General features: G+C 41.4%; 1 protein-coding gene across 7 annotated transcripts in view; it reads right to left on the bottom strand.

The window, feature by feature from the left end:
- Nucleotides 1-4,159, bottom strand: part of VEPH1 (ventricular zone expressed PH domain containing 1) — a 96,893-nt gene extending 92,734 nt beyond the window's left edge. For 5 of the 7 annotated variants that reach the window (XR_008467023.1, XR_008467024.1, XM_054205591.1 and 2 more), the window contains exons 1-2: nt 3,399-3,682; nt 689-759 (exon numbers count right to left, since the gene is read on the bottom strand). The gene's annotated coding sequence lies outside the window, so the exon portion shown is untranslated. Of the gene's footprint in view, nt 1-688; nt 1,250-3,398; nt 3,683-4,036 lie in introns of those variants that run through there. The other 2 variants (XR_008467027.1, XR_008467025.1) reach the window with 2 other exon arrangements.
- Between the last annotated feature and the right edge of the window lie 11,354 nt (nt 4,160-15,513).

Genomic DNA, 15,513 nt, shown 5'->3' with positions numbered 1-15,513 from the left:
CATTTCAGGAGGAGGTTAAGCATCCACAGTACTAAGTCCTGAGCTAATTCACCCCCGCAGCAAAATTCATAATGCACCGCCATTGGGGATAGTCCCTAAAGGCTCTCAAAGCCACTGGCCAGTTGCAGTTGAACCCATCAAGAGACAACAGGCTGCGAGTACAAACCATCCCCTTGCTGGAGCCACACTGAGGACAGATGATACTTCAAACCCACTGCACAGAATCCAGATTCATTCAGCACTTCCCAAACCCCATTTTCCTCTGTAACACTCCGTTTACCGCCAGCGCCATGCGTGGTTCTCCTCAAATGCTGCAGCACAGCTCCCAGCTGGAGCACTTCCAGCTGGTGTTTCTTGTTCTGTACCGAAGGACCAAGTTACCACAGGCACCAAAGCTCTTTGATAAACAAAAGGTAACATTCATTTTCTGAAATATTAAAGAAAGAAATCTAAGAGGTATAAACTGAGCACCCAGTTCAAAAAAGTAACGTATATTTAAGTGTCAGGTAAATCACACAGGAGAGGAAGGTGATCTGAGAATTCCCCTTAAACAGAGAGACTTCTGCTAAAGGACTGGGAGGCCAGAGGTCTTGCTTTACCATGGCAATCTTGGGAAAATCACAGCTCAATGCTTTGACTACTCTATCTATAAAGAAAACAGAAGAAAAAAAAAAATCAATTTCCTTACCTCACAGACATGTTGCCATACTTAATACACTGGATTGTATGAAGTGCTTTGGATGCCTTTGATGAAAGACGCTATAGGAAAGCAAAAGCAAAATAGTATTAGTAACTCTCTGCCTTTTCAGCGCTCTGTGTGCAGACTATAAAATACACGCCGCATGATACCTCCAGGAATACAGCTGTATATTTCACCAAACAGGGTTTAATATTTAGGACATGGTCCCATAAAACCCAAACAGGACAGCAGCTCTACTAAACCCTGTGGGAGTTTGTGATGTTATTCACACATGCATGGATGGAACACAGCGAGGTTTAGATTGCCATTCTCTCTGGGGGTGGGGACAAATGTTTTCAACAACTGCGTATTTAGTTTTATTTTACTTTCTGTGAATAGGAAGATTAGAATCATCTTCAAAGCAAACTTTTATTCTGTGCATATGATAGGATTCACTTCTCTTGAAATCCTTCTCCCCCCATCTCACAGGAAAAATCTGTTTTGTGGAATTAGAAAAAGCATGTCTCCAACAGTTACAGAAGTTTGTAATGTCTCCAAGACTGCTGGATACTTCCTTCCCCACATGCACCCAGCCAGCAAAAAAAAAAAGCCCGGATACATTTCCTGGTTATTTTCAGCCTGAAAGTTTCACAAGAACATTCACGTACGCAATTTATGGACAGAATATTGGAAGATATGTCAAATAACTTTTCCCCTCTGTGTTATACTAATAATTTGATTTATTTTTATGTTTGAAAAGCATTTACTCACTAAAACAGAGCAGTCTTTCAAAACTTTTAAATAAAGTTCTCACATTTTTCAGTGAAAGAAAAGGATTAAAGATTATATTGAAAGAGCATCATTTTCACAGAGGGTGAATAGACTACAGCAGTTCCCATGGGATCAGCTGCATATATTTAAACTCTTCCCACAAGACAACCATTGTTTCCTACAAGCCTCTCTGGTTTTTTTTTTTTCTGTCATGACAGGTTTCCACACTTCATGTCGCCTAGAAATCCCATGGATGCTGAGCTGGACCAGATGATGAAACAATAAATTATGAGGTCTACTAATTAGGCTAGGGTTAAATTATTTCGGTTGTGGGGTTTTTTTGGTGTGGGGTTTTTTTTGTTGGTTTTTTTTTTTTTTTTTTGCTAATGAAACACCTTGCTGCAGTCCTGGGAGCTGTGAACTGACTTGTTTTCAACATCCAGTTCTTATACACAAGGAAGCAATATTCTTATTGGAGGCAACTGTGCAATAATCAGAAGAATTATACAGCCTCTTTTAGATACATCTCTTGACCAGAATCACAGGGCTATACTACTTCCTCAGTTTGAAGTAAGTTCAGTGTTCTTCCTAGAAATGTAAGCCAGTGTGCAAATAGTCTCCCCTGCGATAAACTGGCTTAATCAGTAGGTTTTATAGGTCAGATGCTGCTTTAAGTGAACCAGATTTCACAGATCTCCGAGGCAATTTTGGCTGCACAACCCATGCAGAACTCAACTGATGCAGAGTGGTAAGACTATACCTATAAACTTGCTAAGTGCTACTTTTGCAAACCATTTATAGTGTGAACAAGTTTTTGTGTTTGGTTGTTTTTTTTTTTTTTAAATATATATCTACTTGATAACCTACGTGCCATCCAGGCAGTTTTCTACAATTTTCAGTATATAAGGGATCACAAAGGTTTATATTTGACGGCTGTTTCAGAACACACCAATGCTATATATAACAATTCCTAAGACTTAGCATTTTTTAAGGTCAGTAAGACAGATTTGTAAGAATTCCATTTCTAAATATCTTCATGATACTAAAATGTTATGCTAAAATAAACAACACACTGCTAATATGAAATAAATTGCTTCATATAACAAATACCAATACACTCATTGTCATGGTGATGCTGTCAAAAGCCGATCATTTTCAAGTGTTGCTTAACGAGCTTTCATATCTGTGATGAATTTTCAAGACTATAGCGATGTTACAGAAAAAGGACTCATTATAAAATTTTGCAAGAAGTACAAGTACGTATTTCTGTCTAAAGAGAATGAAAGACTAAATGGAACAGAGCATGAGGGACTACAGGACAGGGTGTCTAAGAACGCCACTCTGGAAGTGAAAATTGGACTAGAGCAATAAATAAATTCAAAGTCACTGTCTCACAGAGTCTCCTGAAATAGCAGCTCACCGAACAATCATTGAACATCCTGAGGTTCCTCCCAGGTACCTGGCAATCCACTCCAGTTTCTCTTTAGCCCATGTTTTAATAGGGCCAACAGCTTCCCTAGCCTGCATTTTCAAAGTTCCCCTAAGGTAAGGCAATCATTCTGCAGCACGGGGCACAGATCGCCTCCTGAGCACGGGGAGGAAAGTGAAACCCATCTGAGCCTCAGGATGCGTTAAGAGCACTGCAGGATTAACGTACACGCTGTCACACACCACAATACGCAGGCACTGCTTTTTCTTTTCTGTGGCACTTCAAGCTAACGTACAGCATTTTTCACAATATAATACATTTATACATATAATAACTACAGTTCCTGCATTCAGAGAAAAAACAGTAACAGTCACACTATTAAAGACTACATTTCCTACACTCTCAAAAACCTCTTCCATTATTTAATATTTGGATCTGCTACTCAACTTCTTTCCATGCAGTAATTTATTCATTATTGAAAATGTTACATGAATGCATATTTAAGTTAGTTATTCATACCTCTCAGAAGAGAAAGCTCTGAAAAACATTAATAATTGAAGGCAAATTGTCGCTCTTTAGAGAAATTCTGATAAAATTCATTACAGTTGTCAGTCCCCCTTCCATCCCCCTGACTCTGGTATGCGCGGCTGCTGGCTCGGTGCACAGTCTTGTCAAACCAACCGTACAGTCTATTCAGTTACCCTGGAGTTGTCATGTGGAATCAAGCAAACAAATATCTTCTCTCCATTTTCCTCAACTCCGGCACTCAAAAACAGATCAGAACTAATTCTTCACAAAGCTTAACTTCAGCAGCTGCTTGAGTGAAAATGCTCCGAGCTTGATATGGAATTTGAATTAGTTAAAAGGATTTATCAACAGCCAGTGGTTACATTCAGTTAATTAATAACTTGCTTAAGAGTAACGAGGAAATTGCAGAAGTTAATATTACTTATGGGGCCTCTTCTCAGAAGTTGGCGAGGCTGGACCCTTTCAGTGTCTTTGGAGGAACATTAGCCAAAAGAAAAATCAGGAAAGAGTAGGACCCTGGAGGAAACACATCTTTCAGTTGACACCTGTTGCATCTCACCAAATCGTAGAGCTTCAGCCAGCCCTTTGAAAGCTTAACCACCCAGGCGGAACCAGTGCCCAGGACCTACCTGAACACCTCCAAAGCTTGGCAGCCATAGCAAAGAAATTATTTCAAAATCATTCCAGAGGCATTCTGCACACAAGCTGAACATGCTTTCCTTCCACATTAAGCACGTCTGTATACTTTTCCCCTTTACTTTCCTTTGATAAATAAATTCCAGATTACCAACAAATCAACCGTAAATAAAGCCTACCTGACACACAGATCCCAAGGTTCTTGATGGAACTGATAGTGGCCGTGTCCTCCTCTCACGGGAGAGCACAGGGGCAAACCCACACTAGGAGTATCCCAGCACTGATGTTTTTCAAATAATGGCCAAAGTAATATCAAATGAACCAACTCTCAGAACAGCAAAGTGGAAGGTCAAGCACTTTTAGCCAGCTGATTGAAGAAAAGACTGCTTGCCCAAAGATAATGAGAAGGCACGTTTGTACCATTCTTGTTAGGCCTTTTGTAATACAGAAAGGATTTATAAATTATGTAGTTTAAAAAAATCTGCTCCATAGAATATGCATTCAGTCATACAAGTCCTCAATTTTGATGCCAAATCCCCCAAATAGCTTTTTTTTTTGCTCCTATTCATTCCACTATGGCCTCTACAACTAAATACAAAATTAATGGTGGGTGAACACATACTTTTAATGATGTTAAGTCGCTGTTTTTTAAATAAAATACAATTCTGTGTTTTCTACAACTTCCTTTAAACTTAGTATGTATACGAAGAACACAGCTTGCTTTTCTCCTACCTCTATGAGACTGTAAAAAACTTGCAAGCTGATAGCAGAACATAAATATTCGCATTATAAAAATAATTTTCTAAACAAGATACTAAAAAACAAAGTTTCAAAAGGCAGCATTGTCTAACTGTGACAGCATAAACGAGGGCCTTGGATTTTACTTCTGCATCTGATAACTACTTAAGTAATTGTATAGGCAGAATCAAGAGGTCAATTCCTTCACTCACTGTGAGCCTACTTTTGACTTCTAATAGCAACCAAAGCAACATTTCCCCCAGTGTCTCACAATCCTTTAATTTTTCACATGGAAGGAAAAGTAGAACCACAAGCTGGTTTTGTAGTTACTCAAACAGAACTACAATTGTAGCTAATGATAGTCCTCAGAAGATTTACATGGAAAAACTTTTCTGATAACTATGTTGAAAGGGTAAGATCAGTGTTGACTGTCTTCTCAGACAACCTGCTCTCCTCACATCACAAGGTGGACAGCAGAAAGGGGTGCCTCCCACTCTGAGGCAAATGTGCTCTGCTCCCAGAATCATCTATACAACAAGTAAGAAAACCAAGACAGACAGCAGGCTGGGGAATATAAGGCAGCAAAGTAAGGATCAGTGAGAAAGACCCAAACAAGCCTTGAAAAGAAGACTGATGGCATCACCACGGAGAAAGACAGTGATGTGGCCCTTTCCAAGCTAGGCACTTCGATCCCTTCCCCTCTGTAGACTCCCTGCAGAGGTTTGCCATGCTAGCATCACCCTTTACAACCCTGACAGTCATACCATAATTCTTTTGCTTCGGCTTTTTCATCGATGGATTCATTGCTGTAAACCATTACTGTCATTAAGACAATGAAATCTTAGATAATGCAAGATGACATGTGAAAGAATATAGCAGGAAGACTGACTCAAGCCACCCAGTGCAGTTGTCTTAAAAGTTCTCTGGCTTTCTTCTTGCTCTTTATAAAAATTGTAATCACCTTCACCAAGAACCAAGAAGTTACCACTGGACCAGGATATGCTCGGAAAGACAAATGAAATCAGAGGCAGCAAAGAGCACTTGAGCAACTCACAACTCTAAAGCATATAACGGGCATAGTAAACAATATGTTGTAATAATAAGGCAAAACAAGATACTGTGATCATAAGGCAAAAAGATTTTCACCTACATATCACTATCTGAAAAGGGAGAATTTATTTTATGAAAGTAGTTTTTCCCATCCTAGAAAAAAAATCTTTTTAACTTTTATTATAATAGCTACAATGAATTTATGTCCTTTTCAAACAAAGCACTGAAAATACTTATTTTGTTAGACTTTTAAAAAATAAACATCTTGTTAGGAAAGAGACATCCTATTGTTCTCTCTCCGACTAATTGGTGAAGAGAAACAGAATATTCCACATTCATCGCATTTAGCCTAAATGAGTCATGTTATCTTCTACCCAGACAAAGCATTTTAATTTTAATAACGACAATGCTGACAGCTACAATACTGTTCTTGCAGAAGTTTGCTTGTAAATAATTAACAATTGTTGTATAATGACAGTGGGTTTTTTGATAGCTCTATTAATTCCACAGTCAGGCCGGAGTCTCTTTAATTTAGGGTATTCATAAAAATCCAACCCCCTCCCAACCTACTAACATAAAAGGCTAATGGAAAAAACAGGTTTACGTCCCTGCAGCCTGTCTCGATGCCAAAAATCTGTTGTATGCCAAGAGTCAGCCATGGAAAACCAGAGAGAATAGTATAGAAATCACAGATCATACCTCCAAATGGTTTACGTGTTTGACTAATAATTATCCGATTTTGAAGTTGAAGTCTGTGTGGTGATAAACAAGTTCACATAGCAAAATTCTGTTCAGCGTTGTAGGACCTGGTGGTCAGTCACGGGTGGTGGCATTGTCAGAGGACAGATTCAGCACAGGATGAATGTTCCCCTAATCCCCTTGTATTTTTAAAATCTGGCAACATTCCTCTGATTCTGATGGAATCAGCAAGGATACAAATACCTTGAGGACCATGAAAATGTTTCCTGCGTAAGCAAGTTTATCTATCACATGTCATAGTTCCCTAATTCACAGCTACATCTTTTACATACGTATTCGGAATTTTGTCCAAGAATTGTAGAACTGATGCAATGTTTCCTCTACCACAACAGAAGACATCCAATTTGATTTCGTTTTCCCTCCAGATAAGATACACTGATGTTTCCATTCCTGTGAGGATGAAATGTTTCACTCCAGAAATAACAGGGCTTCTCAAAAGCCCACTGAAGTTAATGGAGAGACTCTTATTGTCATTACAGGGATCTACAGTCTTTTATTCTCCCAGTAGGTATTTCCTGAAGTTACCTTATGCCCATTTTCTGTCCCAAACAAAGAAACAGACAATGACATAGACATTTGTGAAGTAACCTTTGGTTTCTATACAGACCACGTAACAAGAATCGTCTCTGGACCATGCATTTGAGCAGCAGTAGCTCAATATTTAGTGTACTTGCATAGTTTCATACACTAAATGGATTATTCAGGATTGTAAACTGTCCTGCCAAATAAAAAGATGTTCGATGTCAACCTAATATTTCTATCAAATTTCACACTAATTACTAAAGCTATTTTGTAACTATTCTAAATTTTTTTTCCATACTAAGTATTTCTTATACTCCAATTACTGGCAAAACCCAGCAATCTTGTCAGATACTTTTAGAATAGCTGTTTATTTCTAAAGGCCAAACCCTGTGTACTAGACAAAGTCAAAGCTCCTGTTGAAATTAAAAGAGGTTTTCCCTGAATGAAGTCTAAAAACTATAGGATTTGACCCATTGTCTCAGAGGAGCTTAGACCCTGCCTCAGCACTGTAGCCGTTTGTTAGTCAGGTTCGTAGGTGGCTATTGCCTGGCAGCCCTATCTTGTAACAATACACAAAGCTCATTATCAGCTGCACTGCTCCAAAAGGCTCATCTGCATCACAAAAGACAACATCTGCTGTGCATCTAGGTGCCGTCTCGTTGATAAAGTATAACAGAAATAGAAAAAGTTTGCACGCTCATTTCTTTATAGCCACTGCTGGTTTGGAGACAGTTCCAAAATACTCACAGGCAACAAACAAATGTCACTGTGGGTCCATCTGACAGTACTTCAGATGCTCTGCAGCCTCCCTTGCTATGATGGGCAAACTGCAGACACATCCAGTCTCTTTTTTACATATACGCATACATACGCACACTCTCTCACATTTTGCATATCAGATAACATTTTCCGTTACCACTCGCATCATTTTCTTATTGAACTGCATATTTTATTACTTCAGGCATCTATTTCTATTCACTTTGTTTCCCATGTACAGGGCTTTCTTAATTGAGCTGCATAGTTTATGAACTGTGCTAATTGACTGCATAACTCCACTGCTGAGTTCTCACATACTGTACCAAGCAGCATATCGAGTGCTGGATTTGTGCCACTGGAGTTACAAGCCCTGCAAGTTAAGGAGCACTTTAACAGTTCTGCTCTATTTTTCACTTCTTCGATTTCTGTTTTTCCTACTTTGTAATACCTGAGTGGGTTGAAATCTGCATTTGGCTTAAGCAAAAGTTTTTTTAAGGATAGCCAGGACAAATGAATTAAACTGTTGATGACAGCCCAAGTAACCCTTGTATTCTGGTCTTGAGGGCAGAAGTCAAGAAAACTTACCCTAAGAGAGCAAAGGCAGCTACTCCCACAGACAAGAAAAACTGCCTGACCACAAGGGACTGTTCCAATAGGTGCTTACGCTCCTGGTTTCTGGTTAAGAGCCAGAAGCCTTTAAAAGGGTCCCAGAAGCAGGAAGGAAAAGCAGTATTGATAAGTAACCACGAGGACATGCTGTTCTCAGCTGCCACGAGTTAAGAGCTCAGCAATCAGACACAGCGTCTGGAGCCAAGACTGGTTCCGCACAGCATCCAGCTGTTTCTCATCCTAATTAAGTCTATAGGCAACAGTGATTATTAATATTAAACACCTACCCTCTGAAGCTACTAATGAAACCAGATAATCCGTACCATAGTGCCACATTTAAAATTAATACAAGCATTTATGCTAACTTACAAGAAAGAGAAGCAGTACACACGATACAATGTGCTCGTGCACAAGTTCTCCTCTTGGCTATGGATAGATGCCACCGTAAGAGCCAGTGTTTAAAAAACACTAAAACATCTGTTCAGATGCTTAATAAGCTTACCATCATTAACACTATACCTCACAGATGAGCACAATGCTTTGAAAGACAAACAAGAGGAATTGTTCTTCCACCGGCAACTCTAATTTCAATAATGGCATCAGAGCTAAGTAGTGGCAGTTATTTTGAGGCTTCAGGAAACCAATCAGCAGGAAAAAAAAAAAAAAAAAAAAAGAGAGACAGCACCTCATGGGACAAGTCATTTAAATTAATTTATACCAGCACTAATATGGCTACATAAATGCCTTTCCAGGACACATGTTTGTTTGCTAGATTTGTAGAAGAAAGCCTCTATATAAATAAGTGAGCATGAAACCATGGAAATACAGTATTGGAAAATCCTCAAGAGATTTCCTAACCTACCTCCTTATGTTGAGGCAAGAGCTGTCAGGTCTAGGCACACCTGATGTTTGTTCCGATCTTGCTTCCCTAAGCAAAGCTTTTCAGCACTTCATAATTAGGAATTTACCCAATAGCCAAAGACTTCTTCCTACTCCATTAGAAACAGGGGACAACAGATCACTGTTTTGCTGCAGTATTTGACTCTGTGATTCTTTGCTCTCTCAACCGTCCCCTCACAGAGCAAACATCTCTTGCAGCTTCTCACTGCTGTCATATTTTCTTGCCTTTTTTTTTTCCTTCTTGTTGAATCTCCTGTGGACTCTCTTTTCTGGAATTTCTCAGCCCGTTTCCATAGGGCACTTGTGCCATCAGGGAGCAGCAGGTAACTGCTGATGCCTGCAGGCCTGGATAGGGCACCAACAGGGTACCAGGATGCTCTGACCGTCAGTGTCTCAGCCCAGGGAGGTGGCACACCTGCCTCAGCTCCTGCCCACAAAAGCAGCTTTGACTCTTATGGCATGGTCAGAACAACCAGTTTGGTTTATTATCCTGTGCCAGCTGCAGCAATCAAGCACAAGGTTGCCCACAGTAGCCCCAGCCAGCACACTTTATCAGCCCCCTGTCCTGTTTCTTGGCCATCCTCTTCACATCCCCTCCTCTGCCTTGTGTATGCCTCTCCATACACAAAACTAGTATTTCCATTAGCATTATCCAGGTAAACTGAGTTTTATCTAGTATTACAGATACAGTCCTTTAGCTATAGCTGGCCTTGCAAGAGTCCACTCCCCAGAAGGTCCCCAGTACTCCCCCTAAATTATCTGTGAGGTTTGATCATTTCCCTAACGGCCCCTCTTAACCAGCTGTGCAATCCAACCGTCCCCTGTGCCTGTAACTTTTGTCAGCTCTCACACCATTATCTGTCACTTCTGGCAATTTCACACGTTGTACCCAGTGCTTTTCCATCTCCTGTCCGCTTGGCTTAACCTCAGGGCAGGGCCCGAGCAAAATTTAACTCCCAAAATTTCCTTGACCTCAATTTTTTTGTGGGTTGTTTTTTTTGTTAGTTTGGGTTTGTTTGTGGTGTTGGGGGTTTTTTTTGGGGGTGGTATCGCTATACCTGTTGTCTTTTTTCTTAGGCATTGCCCCTAGCCTGAGAACATCCTGCTCCACAGACGTGGCAAACAACCAAAGCAGGAACTCCAGTACAAAACCAACTGCCTGAATTTTCAAAACATATCGCAAAGAAACCCTTTTTCTCTCATAAACTAAAAATTTAAAACAATAGTCTCTGCAACATATGTCAACATCTGATTCTTTGTGTCCAAAATGTCATTCTCAGTTTTTCCCTAGCAGGTCTGAATTTATCAAATAGTGAGGTGTACACATTACATTAAAATCAAGTAATAGAAAATTAAGTGTTCACCTTTCAAGTCCAACCCAGTAGTAAACCGATTCGATTTTGCTGTCAATTACGTTAGGGAGAAAATGGAGAAAGTAGGAAAAAAATTAGATTAGTGCATTCTGAGATAAATGGTATTTCAGGTAAGTTTTAATCTTACTTTTGAAAGCTGCAAACTCATCACACACATCTACATGGAGAACTCTGCAGAACACCCAGAAGGCTCAACACCAAAACAGTTACACCATCATCTAACTGTATTAAGGTCTTCTCAATTTTCCTCAGCAGGACTCATAGACGAGACAAGAATTTAGGCTGGGGCCTGAAATTCCCATATCCAGTCTAACTGACTATAACCATAAAGGTAATTTTCTCCTAATAGTCAAGTTAGATTGCTCCTTTAGTCTTCCTCATCAGACTGTAAATAGATGTTCCTCTCTCTTCTTGGGAGGACAAGAATTAAAGAAAGAAAAGACACGGGAAAAGATTGAAACCCATACAGACTAGAGGTAGATACCATGAACTTAGATGTCATTAGGAGGTACCAGATCTTAAGTCAACAGATTCTTGAACTTAACTTCAACCATATGAGTAACAGTCTGATTCTTTTTAGTTATTCATTGCCCCATTTCAGAGTCAGAGAATCACAGCATGGTTGAAATTGGAAGACACTTCTAGTGATCACCTAGTCCAACTCCCTGCTTAAAGGGAGGTGAGACAGAGGAGATTGCTCAGGGCCACTTCCAGTTGGACTTTGAAAACCTCCAAGGATGGGGAGTGCACAGCCCCTCTGGCCAACCTCTTCCGGAGTTTTACCTGCCTCACAGTAAAAAAGTTTTTCCTCACATTTAACTGGATTTGCCTGTATTTGTACTTGTGCCCACTGCCTCCTGTCCTGTTACTGAATGCTGCTGAGAGGAGTCTTGCTTCACTCCTCCCCATGAGGTATTAATATACATTGATAAGTTCTCCCCGAGCCTTCTCTTCCCCAGGCTAAGCAGTCTCAGCTCCCTCAGCCTCTCCCTCTATCTCAGATGCTCCCACCTCCAATCATCTTCACGGCTCTTCACTGGATTCGCTTCATATGCCCCCGTCTTTCTTGCACTGAGGAGCCCAGCGCTGGACCCAGCACTCCAGATGTGTCTCACCAGTGCTGAGCAGAGCGGAAGGATCACCTACCTCCAGCGACAGGCAATGCTCTGCCTAAGGCAATCCGGTGGGCTGTTGTCCGCCTCTGCTGCAAGGGTACATTGCTGGCTCACGGGCCATCGAAGTCCTCTGCATCCATAAACTTCTGTAGACACTGGTTCAGCTTCCCACACGCTGTTTTCAAATGTTTTCATTCACTACTTTTGAGAATCAGGCTTTAGAACAACATAAGGAGGCACTACAGAGGAAAAGCATGGCTGTCACAACCGGACTCAACCCCATTACAAGTAAGACGTAAGTGTGATACTGGTATTGTAATACACAGAGATTTACAAGAGAAAAATGGGTTGGTATTCTAGAGTTAAAACTGATCAAACAGAACTGTCAGCCTTACCTGGAAGTTTTCTGATGCTTAAAAAAATCTTGTCCAATTCCATGTTCTCGTTAATTCTTGCAAAGAAATCCTTTCCTCCCGGTTACTGCACTAATATTCTGACAACAGAGGGTAAAAACCAGTATTTTCTTGTCTAAATAACATCCAATATCACTTCCATTTATCACATCTCATTAACAGAAAAAAAACCTGTAAAGCCTTCCTAAATGTCTTTAAATCTCTGACAAATTTCATTAGCATTATTTCACCTTAAAAATTACAAAATCTACTTCAAATTTGCAGTCTAATAGTACCTTCACTCACCCTACATTATGCTCCCAGAAAAGGGTTAATGTCATGCATATATACAGACCAAGGACTTTTTTATTTTAATGGCAAGGCAACAAAGAGATTCACTTAATGACAAGTTCTTGGACTAATGTATTATTCATTTTGTTATGTGACAGTAGAACAAAATTGTATCCATAAATATATAATGTTGTACACCACTTTTTAATGTAGTTTACATTTATGAAATAATTGGCCGTCTTTCACCACATTGTCCTCTTTTTATTCACTTTTTTTTTGAGCGGATGTCATAAAACGCAGTTCGTGACATAGAAGGACTCTGTTCATTCCAGGAACAGAGACAGCAACTAGCCTGGATAAACCTATAAATTTCAACCTCTGTTTCTGAAAATGTTTTCTAGTCTCTTGAAGGATTTTGGAGGTATCTTTACAGCTTTTTTCCACATATAAATTGCCACTTTACTCTGTTTTCCTTACAATTAGTGTTATGTGTTTTTAAATGTATTAACTCATTTCAGGTCAACAAGTTGTATCTAATCATCACCATATTTAAATACAGTTCATGTATGTAATGATATGTGGGGTTTTGACTTAAATAATAAAAAGTATTCAAACCTCCTTACTCAGTATCCTAAAGCAAGGCGAGCCACGAGCAGAGAGAGGTCTTGGCACCGGTAGTGCCCTCACCAGCAAGGCTTAGACTCGCAGGGTCTGAACATGGCCAGCAGAGCTGGGTGCAGGCAACACCGGCCACTATCGGTCCCAGGAGAGTCAATTGGTCAAACAAGTCCCAGATACATCAAAGAGGGCCCCAGGTGACCCATGCCCCAGGTGAGGCTGGTCAAGGACATCAAGTCCTATCAGTGCCCTCAGAGCACAAACACTTTTGAGGTCCCATCACCCATTTGCTCAAATTTTGTTTGCCTTCATAAATTATTAGAAGGAGCATTTGCATTTTATCCTCTCCAGTTGCCTGCACGATCTCTTCAATGCTTCACGTACACATCCAGTTCTGGTTTAGAATCATCTAGGTTGGAAGGGACCTTTAAGATCATTGAGTCCAACCATTACCCTAACTTTGCTGAGTTCACCACTAAACCATGTCCCTAAACACCACATCTACATGTCTTTTAAATACCTCCAGGGCTGGCAACTCCACCACTTCCCTGGGCAGCCTGTTCCAATGCCTGACAACCCTTTCAGTGAAGAAATTTTTTCCAATATCCATCCTAAATCTCCCCTGGCACAACCTGAGGACGTTTCTTCTCGTCCTACCACTTCGTACTTGGGAGAAGAGACTGACCACCACCGCTCTACACCCTCCTTTTGGGTAGTTGTAGAGAGCAAGAAGGTCTCCCCTCAGCCTCCTTTTCTCCAGGCTGAACACCCCCAGCTCCCTCAGCTGCTCCTCACAGGACTTGTGCTCCAGACCCCTCACCAGCTTCATTGCCCTTCTCTGGACCCGCTCCAGCACCTCAATGCCTTTTCTGTGGTGAGAGACCCAAAACTGGACACAGCACTCGAGGTGGGGCCTCTCCGGTGCTGAGTACAGGGGGATGATCACTGCCCTAGTCCTGCTGACCACACTGTTCCTGATAAATGCCAGGATGCTGTTGGCCTTCTTGGCCACCTGGGCACACTGCTGGCTCCTATTCAGCTGGCTGTCAACCAACACCCCCCCAGGTCCTTTTCTGCCAGGCAGCTCTCCAGACACTCCTCCCCAAGCCTGTAGCGCTGCCTGGGGCTGTTGTGACCCAAGTGCCGGACACGGCGCTTGGCCTCATTGAACTTCACACCATTGGCCTCGGCCCATCGGTCCAGCCTGTCCAGATCCCCCTGCGGAGCCATCCTGTCCTCCAGCAGATCAACACTCCCACCCAACTTGGTGTTGTCAGTGAACTTACTGAGGGTGCACTCGATCCCCTTGTCCAGATCACTGATGAAGATATTAAAGAGAACCATCACCAACACTGAGCCCTGGGGAACACCACTTGTCACCAGCCGCCAACGGAATTTAACTCCATTCACTGCAACTCTTTGGGCCCGGCCAGCCAGCCAGATTTTACCCAGCAAAGAGTACTCCCATCCAAGCCATGGGCAGCCAGTTTCTCCAGGAGAAACTGGCTCCAGCCTGCTCCCCTCTTCTCCCGCCCTGCACCAGCCACGAGACCCAGTTTTGCCTCCACAGGCGAGGGGACTCCAGCAAGCAGGCTCTGTAACAGCAGGCACCACATGAGCATCTCAGCCAAAACATCAGGCAGGTAACAAAACCTATTTCTTCCACAAGTCTGTACGATACTAAAAATTTTACCGATCCACATGCTTTTGCCCATCAACAACAGATGAGTCTCATGGACATAAACAGGGAATTTCACAGTGCCAGGCAAATGCTGCTCAACTGCCAAAACCAACACTGAATCATTGCTTGAGCAGCAATTAAACTAGAACAATGCAGATACCCGAGCCTTCCTTTAATCATTCTCCCAACCCTGTGTTAATTAGCTAGGCTGCAGTAACCACAGAAATGATGAGTCTGTATGAGAATAAAAAGTAAAATTGTATTAAAAATTCAGTAAATTATACAACACTCTTTCCTATCAAAATATTTTAAAATATTCATGTCCAAAAGAACACATCCTATAAAGATCCTGGGACTGTTCATTAGACTGCTTTGTATCGCGTATCACTGCCGCTACTGATCAAATTAAAAGGTAGCATTTAAGAGCTGCCAAGGCTCGGAAACTCCAGTGGGCACAAACATGGTGTTTATTGGGTGTCCGGAGCCAAGGTTGGGTTTGCAAAGGGTCCATTGGCTTCACCCCTGTGCTAATCGAATAGCCAGGGGCCTTATCACACAAAACCTCGCTTCTCTATGCCTCCAAATGGCTGCTCTCCGTGCATGCACTGCACGGGCCTGAAAGCCATGTTTTTGTGTAAAACAGTCTGAGGCTGGAGCCCCTCTGCT

The sequence above is a fragment of the Rissa tridactyla genome, chromosome 6 (genome assembly GCF_028500815.1).
Source record: "Rissa tridactyla isolate bRisTri1 chromosome 6, bRisTri1.patW.cur.20221130, whole genome shotgun sequence".
In the NCBI taxonomy this organism is placed as follows: domain Eukaryota; kingdom Metazoa; phylum Chordata; class Aves; order Charadriiformes; family Laridae; genus Rissa; species Rissa tridactyla.
This window is presented reverse-complemented; position numbering and strand designations above follow the sequence as displayed.